Here is a 10,716-nt window from a genome sequence, read left to right as displayed (position 1 = left end):
TATACACAGTTGGCCCTCTGTATCCATAGGTTCTGCATCTGTGGATTCAACCAACTGCAGAATTAGCCATTGTCTTTCCAGTGTTAGAGATGGATTCATAATGATTCATCCCTGTCTACTCATCTTCCACCCTACCCCCGCCCACCAATAATCATGGCCATTTATTTTACTATGATCAGGCAAAGATGGGCTGCACTCTTTGTCTCTGAAAAGGACAAAGGTGACTGGCTCCTGTGGTGCTTTGGGACCAGCTTTCCTGACTCCCAGTCTTACTCCATTTTGGGAAGGGAGTCTGGACAGGAGACACAGCCATGGAAGTCACCAGCACATGGATGGTAGTGAACACCTGGTTCTGGAAGAGCTCACGCCGAGCATGAAAGTGTCGGGGGAGGAGATGACTGAGGCTAAAACACTGGACAGAAAATGCCAGCATTTAAAGAGTAAACAATTAGAGGTGCCAGAAGACAGAAATTAGGATATGGCCATTCTAATGAGTCTGCTCCAGAAAAAGCCAGACTCTATGACTATGAGCCCAAGGAGCATAAAGGAATGGTAGAAGCAGGTACAGGTCTGAATCTCAGTCATCCAGCAACAGGTGCTGAGAGAAGGAGAAGCAAGTACAATGTCTTTGTTCCTGGGATCAGTTCCAAAAACAAAATGACATTGTCCTCTCCCTCTTCTGCAGCACAAAAGCAAACCGTCAATGAGCAGATGTTTCCCACGGGTCTCCCTTCAGTGGCCCTGGGGCAGAGAATGGCTCTACCCAAATAAGGGCAGCTCTCAGTGCAATCCTAGGATGGCGCAATAGTTCCAACTCTAATGGGCTAGTGGCTCAGTAGGACTAAATTAGTCCACAGCTACAAATACTCATTTCTCATGAACAGTAGATGCAAGATTGGATACGCTCATGGGGCACATAGACCCAGTAAGATCTTCCCAGAGGGAGGTGGGGAGGTGAGAAGGTGGCTCTGCCCTGCCTTGCCATTCAGGCACCTCTATTTCTACTTTGGGCCTTTTTCTTCACCCTGGTTTAACCTCAGAAAATTCATAACCATGTGAAAAAGAGTAAATTTTTTTTTTAAAGTAATGAATGACAACTTTATTTTTCTTACACTTTTAACGCTGATGAAAAACCTTCATTTCAATTGAAAAGTATGGTAACTGTATTTACTCATTAAATATTATTAAAGTTTTCTAAAGCACAACTTGAAAACATCCAGCATGCACGTTTAATATCAGTACAATGAATTCAAGACCAAGTATACATGTTACATGCAGCAAGGCTAGATTACAAATTATCATAGTCATCATCATCATCATCATCATCATCGTCATCATCATCATCATCTTCACATTTTCTTTTCAATGCATTTGATGATTCATTGGCAGTATTTTGTGATGACACCATATTAGTGGTAATAAGAACGTTTTTGGACCCAATTAATGAGGGATTAATCAGAACATTCTGAACTGCTGAGGTTGCAGGAAAAGTCTGCAGCTTTTACAGCTGGAGACTGTGAAGTAGGCATCTGTACTGTAAACCTTTGACCTGTGAGGGACATGGGAGTCCCTACTTTAGCTGAAACAGACATGGTCTGTGGGGTTGGTGTGCCTAGTGTGGGAGTACTTGGTCTGCTAGTAACTGAACCAACACTTAACCACAGGACTGTTATTCTTCCCGCAGAAGTTGATGCCTTTTTCTGTAAAGATTTCAGCCTATAGTTTGGAGCTGTTAAGCAATATCTATCAGGTGGCAACCTAGGCCCTGAATATGGCTTGATCAGTGGCAAAGGGGTTTGATTTCTTTGCCTTGCGATATCTAATAAAAAATCTCTTGGGGGAGGAGAGGTAAAAGACTGGTCAGCGCGGCACTGGATTGCCAATCGCACATCATCTGCATCAACAGTAGTTTTCTCAGCATGGCTTGAATAAATTTTTGCATCATCTAGAATTGTGGTCACATATCGGAAGGCAAACTCCAACATCTGATTTATAACTCTTGGCTCATATTCTGTAATCCCCATATCCCTCAGGATTTGTGCCATCATCTGTGCATCTTTCGACATGCTCTTGGGAGAAGCCATCTTGCCAGACTCCATGATATCCGATGATCAGATTTCTCAAGCTAAATCACCAACATTAATGTATTTCAGTCCCGATTTTGATGCAAGTTCTTTGCCTAGTGTGGTTTTTCCAACCCCTGGTGTACCTGGCCTCTGCCCTTAAAGTTCTTGACGAGGGTGAGCAGGATGTTTGGAAGCAACATCGAAAAAGAGTAAATAAAATAAAATGAAGACAGTCCCTATATTTTATTTATTTATTTATTTATTTATTTATTTATTTATTTATTTATTTATTTTTGAGACAGAGTCTCGCTCTGTCGCCCTGACTGGAGTGCAGCTGCACACTCTTGGCTCACTGCAAGCTCCACCTTTGGGGTTCACGCCATTCTCCTGCCTCAGCCTCCTGAGTAGCTGGGACTATAGGTGCCTGCCACCATGCCCAGCTAATTTTTTTGTATTTTTAGTAGACGGGGTTACACTGTGTCAGCCAGGATGGTCTCGATCTCCTGACCTTATGATCTGCCCGCCTCAGCCTCCCAAAGTGTTGGGATTACAGGCGTGAGACACCGTGCCCGGCCTTCTAATCTCAATTTTTATTCTCAGGTTTCTAAATTTACTCTACGAACGTCTCTTGGAACAAATGACTTGCCCTCCAAAAATACACCACCAGACACTCCTACTGGAATCATCTCCCTTGAACACCCCTTTCATCCTGATGTTGGCTCCTTGTTCTCTCCAATGTTAATTGTGAACTCTCTATTCCCTCCAACATCTAGCCTCTCCTTATCTGCTCACCTGTTCTCACTGCTCCCAAGCAGAGACGTCTCCTTAGAGGCGACCTCTCTCTCTATGCCTGTGTCCCCCACCCTCACCCACCATTGCCTCATCTTCAACTCGAGCCTCATCCCTTCCCTTTCCATTCAAATGCCTCCATATAATTGAAGCTGTCACTAACCCACCTGACACTCCGTGCCTTCTGAGATCTTGTAGCATCACATCTGCACGACAAAATTTGTACTTCATTATATTTGACGGAACACATGGGGAATCTTTTAAAATATGGCCAATTGTGGGCCCAGAGTATCTCCAGGGAAATCAGCAGGCCATCTCCTAAAACACCTTAGAGGGTGACATTCATTAGCTTAAAAAATATTTCCTGGTTCAGAATTTCTCTCCTGGACTTGCAGGCTCAGACATCAAATGGGCCATCATACCATGAGTAGACTATTTCTTAGGAAAGACTTACCTTACCCAGGCCCATAAGATCCTCTGGTCATTTGTCATAAACAGTAAATGTAAGAGGCGACACACCCACTGAATACACAGACTCAGTGAGATCTTCCCAGAGGGAGGTGGGAAAGTGACTCTTTCCTGTCTTGGCCTTCAGGCACCTCTATTTCCATGCCGGGCCTTTCTCTTCATCCTGATTTAACCTCAGAAAATTCATAACCATGTGAAAAGGAGAAAATAAAATAAAATAAAGATAGTGCCAGTACAGAAGAGTGGTTATGAACGCCAGACTGCCTGGATTCAGACTGACTTTACTACTTGCTGGCTCTGCAAACTTGGGCCAAGGACAGAGCCTTTCTGGGCTATATTTCCTTGTTTGTTAAATAGAGTTATTAATAGGTAGTAACCTCCTCAAAGATTGTGGTGATGATTAAATGAGCGATAACTGTTGTGAGGATTAAATGTGTATAGTGCTTGGAACCAAGCCTTGCACCTAGTAAGCACTCAGTAGAGGTTAGCTATTATTTTTAATTAAATCAGAGGAGTAGTTTATTGATTTATGATTTCAAATATAAGTGTTACAAAGAAGTGATAAACTCTAGCCAGCCTAGCCTCTGCTTAGTAAACATGGACCAAGACCAAGAACTTTTTTATGGGATTCAAATAATGAGAAGCAATAGAGCATGATGCTTTTAATCCTGGCTTCAGTACTTAACTGTGTAAACGTGGATGGCCTATTTAATTTCTCCAAGCCTCAGTTTCTTCATCTGTAAAACGGAGATGGTGATAGGATCTTCATCACAGGCTTACTATTAAGATTCATGGAGAAAATCAACATAGGGCTTCAGATTCTGCCTAGCACATAGAAACCATTCAATATATAATAGCTCCTGTTGTTAATATTTAGCCCCAGACCAGTGTTTATTTCACTATACTCAGTTGCCTCTTGAAACGATCAGCCCCTCCTTCTCTCTTTTCCATCTTTTATTTTCCTCAACACCCAGATCTCATCTTTTGACACTTTTATCTGTATGCACATTCATAAAGAACTTTCAAAGAACCTAGATTACCACAGAGAAGACCTGCTTATCTGTAGTATAAAGACAGGTGCCCAGTGGGAAGACCAACACTTTAGTGGAGCCTGACATATGATTTGTGTTACATTGGGCTGGATATTTAACATTAGTCTCATTTTTCCTCATCTTGAGCGATCAACAGTCAATCAATATAAAAGTGATTTTTAAAGTTTAAGGTACTATACAATGTCTAACTATTTTATACCACTACTTGAAAAAGAACACACAGTGACGGGAAACAAACTGGACCCCAAAATAAAAGAACTTGGATTTCACATCTGCAAACTAGAGATATTAATAACGTTTTTATGGCACTACCCGAGTTGAAATAAGGGACTGAAAACTCAGAGAAAAGACAGATTCTGTAGAAATGGCAAACAGAATATAATCCTGGTGTGGGAGGGATATTGAGGCATTTCACTTCTGGTGACCCAGAATTTAGGTGAGCAATGAAGCACAAAATGAACACAGAATTTGCTCCTCAGATACTTCCTTGTCTTCCCCCCCCCCCCCATCTATTAAAATGGCCAGCTCCCCAACTAAGAACCGAGGACTGAAACCCAAGTTTGTCAGCAATCCAATTCTTATTTCTCATTTATCTGTACTGAGGTTCATTAGAGACTCAGGACTGGGTTTTCTTCCATGCCTGGAAAATATTACATCCACCAGTCATCTGCAAGTACGAACAGTGAACTTCAAAGCAAATGACTGAGTCTGAAAATAGATTCTTTCTCCAAACGGCACTAATAGAATATTTGCCCCAAAGTTTTGAAATCCAGAATGCCTGGAACATTCTTGTGAAGTCGTAACTAAGCAGGCATACTACAAAAGGCCTCACAACTCCAACATCTATGCATATTATTGGATAGAGCTCCCATTGACCTAAGAATAGTCATGTTGGCTGACAACCAGCATCCTCCCACTTGTCTTCTGGGTATGATCAGTGTTAAAATGCAAAATGCTCCAAAATAACTATATGTCAAAGTTCTCAGTCATTTGCAGCTTAATGTTAATAAGCATCAGATCTTTTTGTGAGGAAGTGTTACCTTTTCAAGGGAGAAAACGCTACACTGAATCAAAAAGCAGTGGACGCTAGCCACTTTACAATTTTCCTTTGGTCAGGCCTCAAGTTGCTGCTACTGATTCAATTAATTCCAAAGGACCACTTCATATTATGGGACCTCTTCACTTAAGAGAGAGCCTTCCCTTTTTATCTTTAAGAGAAGTAACACTACAGTTTTGAATTTGACCATCTGAACGGGAGGAAATGCAATGCGTCAGTTTATTTGAAAATTACACTGGGTCAGAAAAATATCTTAAGAAAAATTTTAATGTTTCATCACAGTAAAAGACAAATTGTAATCCCACAGAATACTGAGTAGATAAAAGAAAATTAGAAGAACCTAGAAATGTCCATTTATTTCCTTACTTGAATTGAGACAGATGAATTATTTTCTACAACCAAAAAGGTACAGGTCCACAAAGAGGTTCTTGCCGGGCGCGATGGCTCACGCCGGTAATCCCAGCACTTTGGCAGGCCGAGGTGGATGTATTGCTTAAGCACAGGAGTTCAAGACCAGCTTGGGCAACATGGCGAAACCCCATCTCTTTTTTTTTTTTGAGACGGAGTCTCGCTGTGTCGCCCAGGCTGGAGTGCAGTGGCGCCATCTCGGTTCACTGCAAGCTCCACCTCCCGGGTTCACGCCATTCTCCTGCCTCAGCCTCCCGAGTAGCTGGTACTACAGGCGCCCGCCACCACGCCCAGCTAATTTTTTTTGTATTTTTAGTAGAGACAGGGGCGAAACCCCATCTTTACTAAAAATACAAAAAATAAGCTGAGCGTGGTGGCGGGCGCCTGTAGACCCAGATACTGGGACGCTAACACATGAGAATCGCTTGAATCTGGGAAGTGGAGGTTGCAGTGAGCCAAGATTGCGCCACTGCCCTTCAGCTGGGCGACAGAGGGAGACTCTGTGTTCGGGTCCACAGAGAAGTTCTCCGAGTAGGGACAAAAAAAAAAAAAAAAAAAAGCAGCCCTTTAAAGAGCTGGATTTTATCAAAAATGAGGGAAACTAGAAAGTATCTGTGTCCAGGTATCACATTCAAAACTTCAGTGTCATTCCTCATAGAGATAAAACGGAAGGTTGTCTCCTAAGTGAAATGGTTCCTCAGCTTGATTTTGGAATGAGGCTTGATTTGGGAGTAGCAGCGACCTTCATTGAGCATAGCTAGCCCAGGCCTGGCCATAGCATCGGAAAATGCCCTGGAAGGGCCCCAGAGATGAGGGCTGTAGTTTTGCCTGCATAACAGGGGAAACGAGGGCCTTGAGAACTCGTATCTTGGGAGGCCACTTCTTGAGAAAACACATATGACAAAAGGCTGTTAGCAGCTTTAAGACGTACAAAGAGTTCCCAAGTCTAGCGAGCTCAGTAAGGGGCCTCAGCAGCTGTTTGCCAAAAATCAGAAGAGTCATCTGAAATTATGCATGGGAAAGAGGACAATCGAGATGTTTTGACTGGGCACTGCCTTTCCCAGCGGGAAGTACAGCAAATCTTCCTTCCTCATTGTGGCAGACTGAAGCTTCAGAATGTGTATTAGCGCTCTGCAATACAGGGAAGAGGGCAAGTTGAGCGCCACTGCAGGAAAACTGGCCAAACAGCTATCCATTGGTGGTCATTAAAATAAAATAAAGCTTCTCAGTTTGCGGAATCACATTTTATGCGGATTTTTCATTTTCAAGTTTGTAATTTGGTTCCCTGAATGGTATTCTATGTTTGGCACCTGGTATCTTGGGTGGAAGTTCCCAAGTCTAACCAGAATCACAAAGGAAGGGAATGTGAGGTTGTGGAGCATGGGGGAAAAGGCGCAAGAACCAAGTCCCCACAGGGTGGGACTTGGAAAGGAGCACATATGTCCCCAAAAGATTTATACCACTGTGTTATATAGATCCATTCCTCATAGCCCCGAACTGAAAACAAATCAGCTTTTCAAACAACAGGAGAATAGGTAAACAAATTGGGAATTTAATAAAATAATTCACAACAATAAAATGAACAAATCACTGAGACTTGCAAAAAATATGGATGAATTCTGAAAGCATCATATGGAACATAAGTACAAACTGAATGACACCATTCTTACGAAGTTCAAGTAAAGGCAAAATTAATCTATGATGATAGAAATCAAAGAGAGGTAACTTTTGAATACAAAGGGGTTTTGACTACAAAGGGACATGAGAGAACTTTCTGGAGTGATAATTATATAAATATTTATGTATGCAAAAATTCATCAAACTATATTTCAGGTTAGAGAATTTTCCTGTGTATAAACACCTTGTTTTAAATTCACTTTTCAAAAGAAATATTATTTAACAAGAAAGAACAATCTGTACTTTAAAGGTTTGGTAACTCCTTTCCACTACACTAAATATTTTGCCTTAAAAAAAAGTTTGACAACCCACACACATGCACACTCATTCTTCACCCTCCTACTTGACATAATGTTGAATACTGAATTAGTCTTCAATAACTTACACTTTCATAAGAGAAGCTCTTCATTCTGAAATCTATGCAATTCACTAAATTGTACTGTTCACACTGCTTTCATCATGTTAAAATTCTCAACAGGTATTTCATTATTTCTTACCAGGTCTTGTAATAAAAACAAGTGTCAGTATGCAACCAAATGTAAACCAGCTCCACCCAGGAAAATCATAACCTTGCTTTTAACTCTATTGTAAATTATTGTATAGATGTCATGTTTTCAATTACTTTTAAGTTTTAAGAGTTACTTACACAAATGTTTTCATCTATGGCTTTTCTCACTGTAATTCGTTAAGTCCCCTTGAATTACTGCTCAAGTGTTTTTAGCTTTTATTGTTTAAAAAAATTGAATAACCTCAAATTGCAAGTTGGTTGTGCAACCAATCACCACAATGGTTTCATTTTACACACAGCATGACACTGCTGGTGTTTCTGGGGCTTCATGGCCTCTGCCCATCCCATTGACTACTGCTCTGTGTTCCAGTTAGCCTCACCTCCTGTGTTTTCGCTTCTCCCCTCCCACCCTAGCCATCAACCACAACAAGGAAAGTTCATCTGACCTCCCCAGAGCTTTCACGTGTTTCTCAAGGAGCTGCGTTGTGGATCAGATCTTTACATTCCCCTCCTCTTTCTCTGCTATTCTCTCCCACCAATGCCGTTTGATTACAATTTTGCAACTTTAAAAAGAATAAGGTGGCAATTACATCATTTCCAATAAATATTTTTCTCCCACATCTTGTTACCTGAGGAGCAGGTCAGCTGAAAATATGCATTTTCCATTTGTAAGGGATCAGTTCTGCCTATGCTGTAATTTAGTTTATGTCTGGTTTGCAACACACACCTGCGGTTCCAAATGAAACCCCCAAACAGACTGACAAGTGCTTTAATGAAATAAACAGGAAAGAACATAACCTAGCAAAACTTCCAGAGCCCAATCGTCTCCAAATATATGACTTTATTTCAGTGACAAATGTAGCCAAATATTAAATAAGGAATTGAAACATTTTTAAGTGTTAAAGAGAAAGCACCCTTATTTATTATAGTTCATCTCCACAGATCAGAATTCATATGTATCTTCAGGTCTTCTTTTAGGATTCTGAGACTCCCAGAGTCACAAACCTATAACTTAAACACAGCTGGAGCTTGCTCGCTGTTCTGGTTTTATCTTCCTAGATCTCCTTAATTCTCATGACTCTAAGAGGATCACTTACTCACCACATCTGTTCAAGGAGAAACCAAATGTCTTGTGCCTTTCCTACCAGCCAAAGCACCTGCAGTAGAGTTTTCAGACATGGCTTTCAGAAGCAAAACGCATAGTGTACTGGAGACACATCTAATGCTTCCATGATTTTAGATATAGAAGTAGTGTCGATGAAAAGTGAAGAAAAAAAAATGTTTGTGAAATTGCCAGCCTATCAACTCTCAACAAATTAGAAGATGCCACTCACCTAAACCCTACTTTGGTCTAATGAATGGCCAGCTACTTGAACTGATGGCTCCTTTGCTTATCAAACTAGCATCTGTCAATCCTGGCAAAGTAAGGAATTGTAGCTGTGTGTCCTCTTCTAATGCTACAACTAATTTATTAGGGTCTTAAATTCTTTTTGATGGATTAAGAGTCCTGGTGAGCACAAACAAGCCATTAGATTGACAGCAAAATTTTTCCACACTATAGTGATTCACTAATGTGTTGACTGCTCCACACATTAATCAATTAGGGAACTTAAAGAATAGAAAATCTGAACTATTTTTAATTTGGTTTTTCCTCTTTTCACATTGATATCACTTATATACAATAAAATGCATAGGCTTTGAGTGATGAATTTTGGCAAATGTGTATATCCACGTAACCACAATGCTGGTCAAGACAGAAAGCATTTCCATCAGCATTAAACGTTCCCGTGTGTCCCAGTCAACTCACCACCACCACCCAGAGGCAAGCACTGTTGTAATTCCTAGTACCATAGAGTAGGTTTGCCTGTTCTAAAGCTTCATGGAAATGGAATCATACAACTTGCACTCTTTTGTATCTGACTTCTTTCGCTTGACGTAATGTTTTCAAGATTCATCCATGCTGTGTTTATCCATATTTTATTTGTTTATTATATGGATAGACCACAATTTGTGTTTTCTTTTTTTATTTAAAAAATTAAAAGAATGCTTTACGAGTTTGCCTGTCATGCTTGCACAGCAGCCGTGCTAATCTTCTCTGTATCATTCCGATGCTAGCATCTGTGCTGCTGCAGCCAGCACTACCACAGCTTATTTACCACCCTCCGGGAATGGACTCTGTGTTTTTCCAGTTTGAGGCCATGATAACTATAAGTCTTCAGGTGAACATACACTTCATTTCTCATAGGTAAATACCTAGGATTGGACTTGCTGAGTCATAAGGTAATCCTAAGGCTTAACTTTATAAGAAATTGCCTGGCCAGGCATAGTGGCTCACGTTTGTAATCCCAGCACTTTGGAAGCCTGAGGTGGGCAGATCATTTGTGCTCAGGAGTTTGAGACCAGCCTAGGAAACATGGGAAAACCCTGTCTCTACAAAAAAATACAAAAATTATCCGGGTGTGGTGTCACAGGCCTGTAGTCCCAGCTACTCAGGAGGCTGAGGCGGGAGGATCACTTGAGCCCAGGAGGCAGGGGTTGCAGTGAGCCGAGATTGTACCACTAAACTCCAGTGTGGGTGACAGAGCTAGACCTTGTCTTAAAAAAAAGAAAAACCGGCCGGGTGCGGTGGCTCCCACCTGTAATCCCAGCACTTTGGGAGGCCGAGGTGGGCAGATCACAAGGTCAGGAGAT

General features: G+C 41.3%; 1 non-coding gene and 1 pseudogene across 1 annotated transcript; both read right to left on the bottom strand.

Moving 5' to 3' along the window:
• Nucleotides 1-1,070: 1,070 nt before the first annotated feature.
• LOC102124467 (transcription initiation factor TFIID subunit 9-like) lies at nt 1,071-2,254 on the bottom strand (annotated as a pseudogene).
• Nucleotides 2,255-10,057: 7,803 nt separating this feature from the next.
• Nucleotides 10,058-10,164, bottom strand: LOC123568473 (U6 spliceosomal RNA). Its single transcript, XR_006691849.1, has one exon. It is a non-coding gene; the product is annotated as a U6 spliceosomal RNA (small nuclear RNA).
• Between the last annotated feature and the right edge of the window lie 552 nt (nt 10,165-10,716).

Source organism: Macaca fascicularis, chromosome 13 (assembly GCF_037993035.2).
Source record: "Macaca fascicularis isolate 582-1 chromosome 13, T2T-MFA8v1.1".
In the NCBI taxonomy this organism is placed as follows: domain Eukaryota; kingdom Metazoa; phylum Chordata; class Mammalia; order Primates; family Cercopithecidae; genus Macaca; species Macaca fascicularis.
Note: the sequence above shows the minus strand (reverse complement) of the source record. Positions and strands in the feature narration are given on the sequence as shown.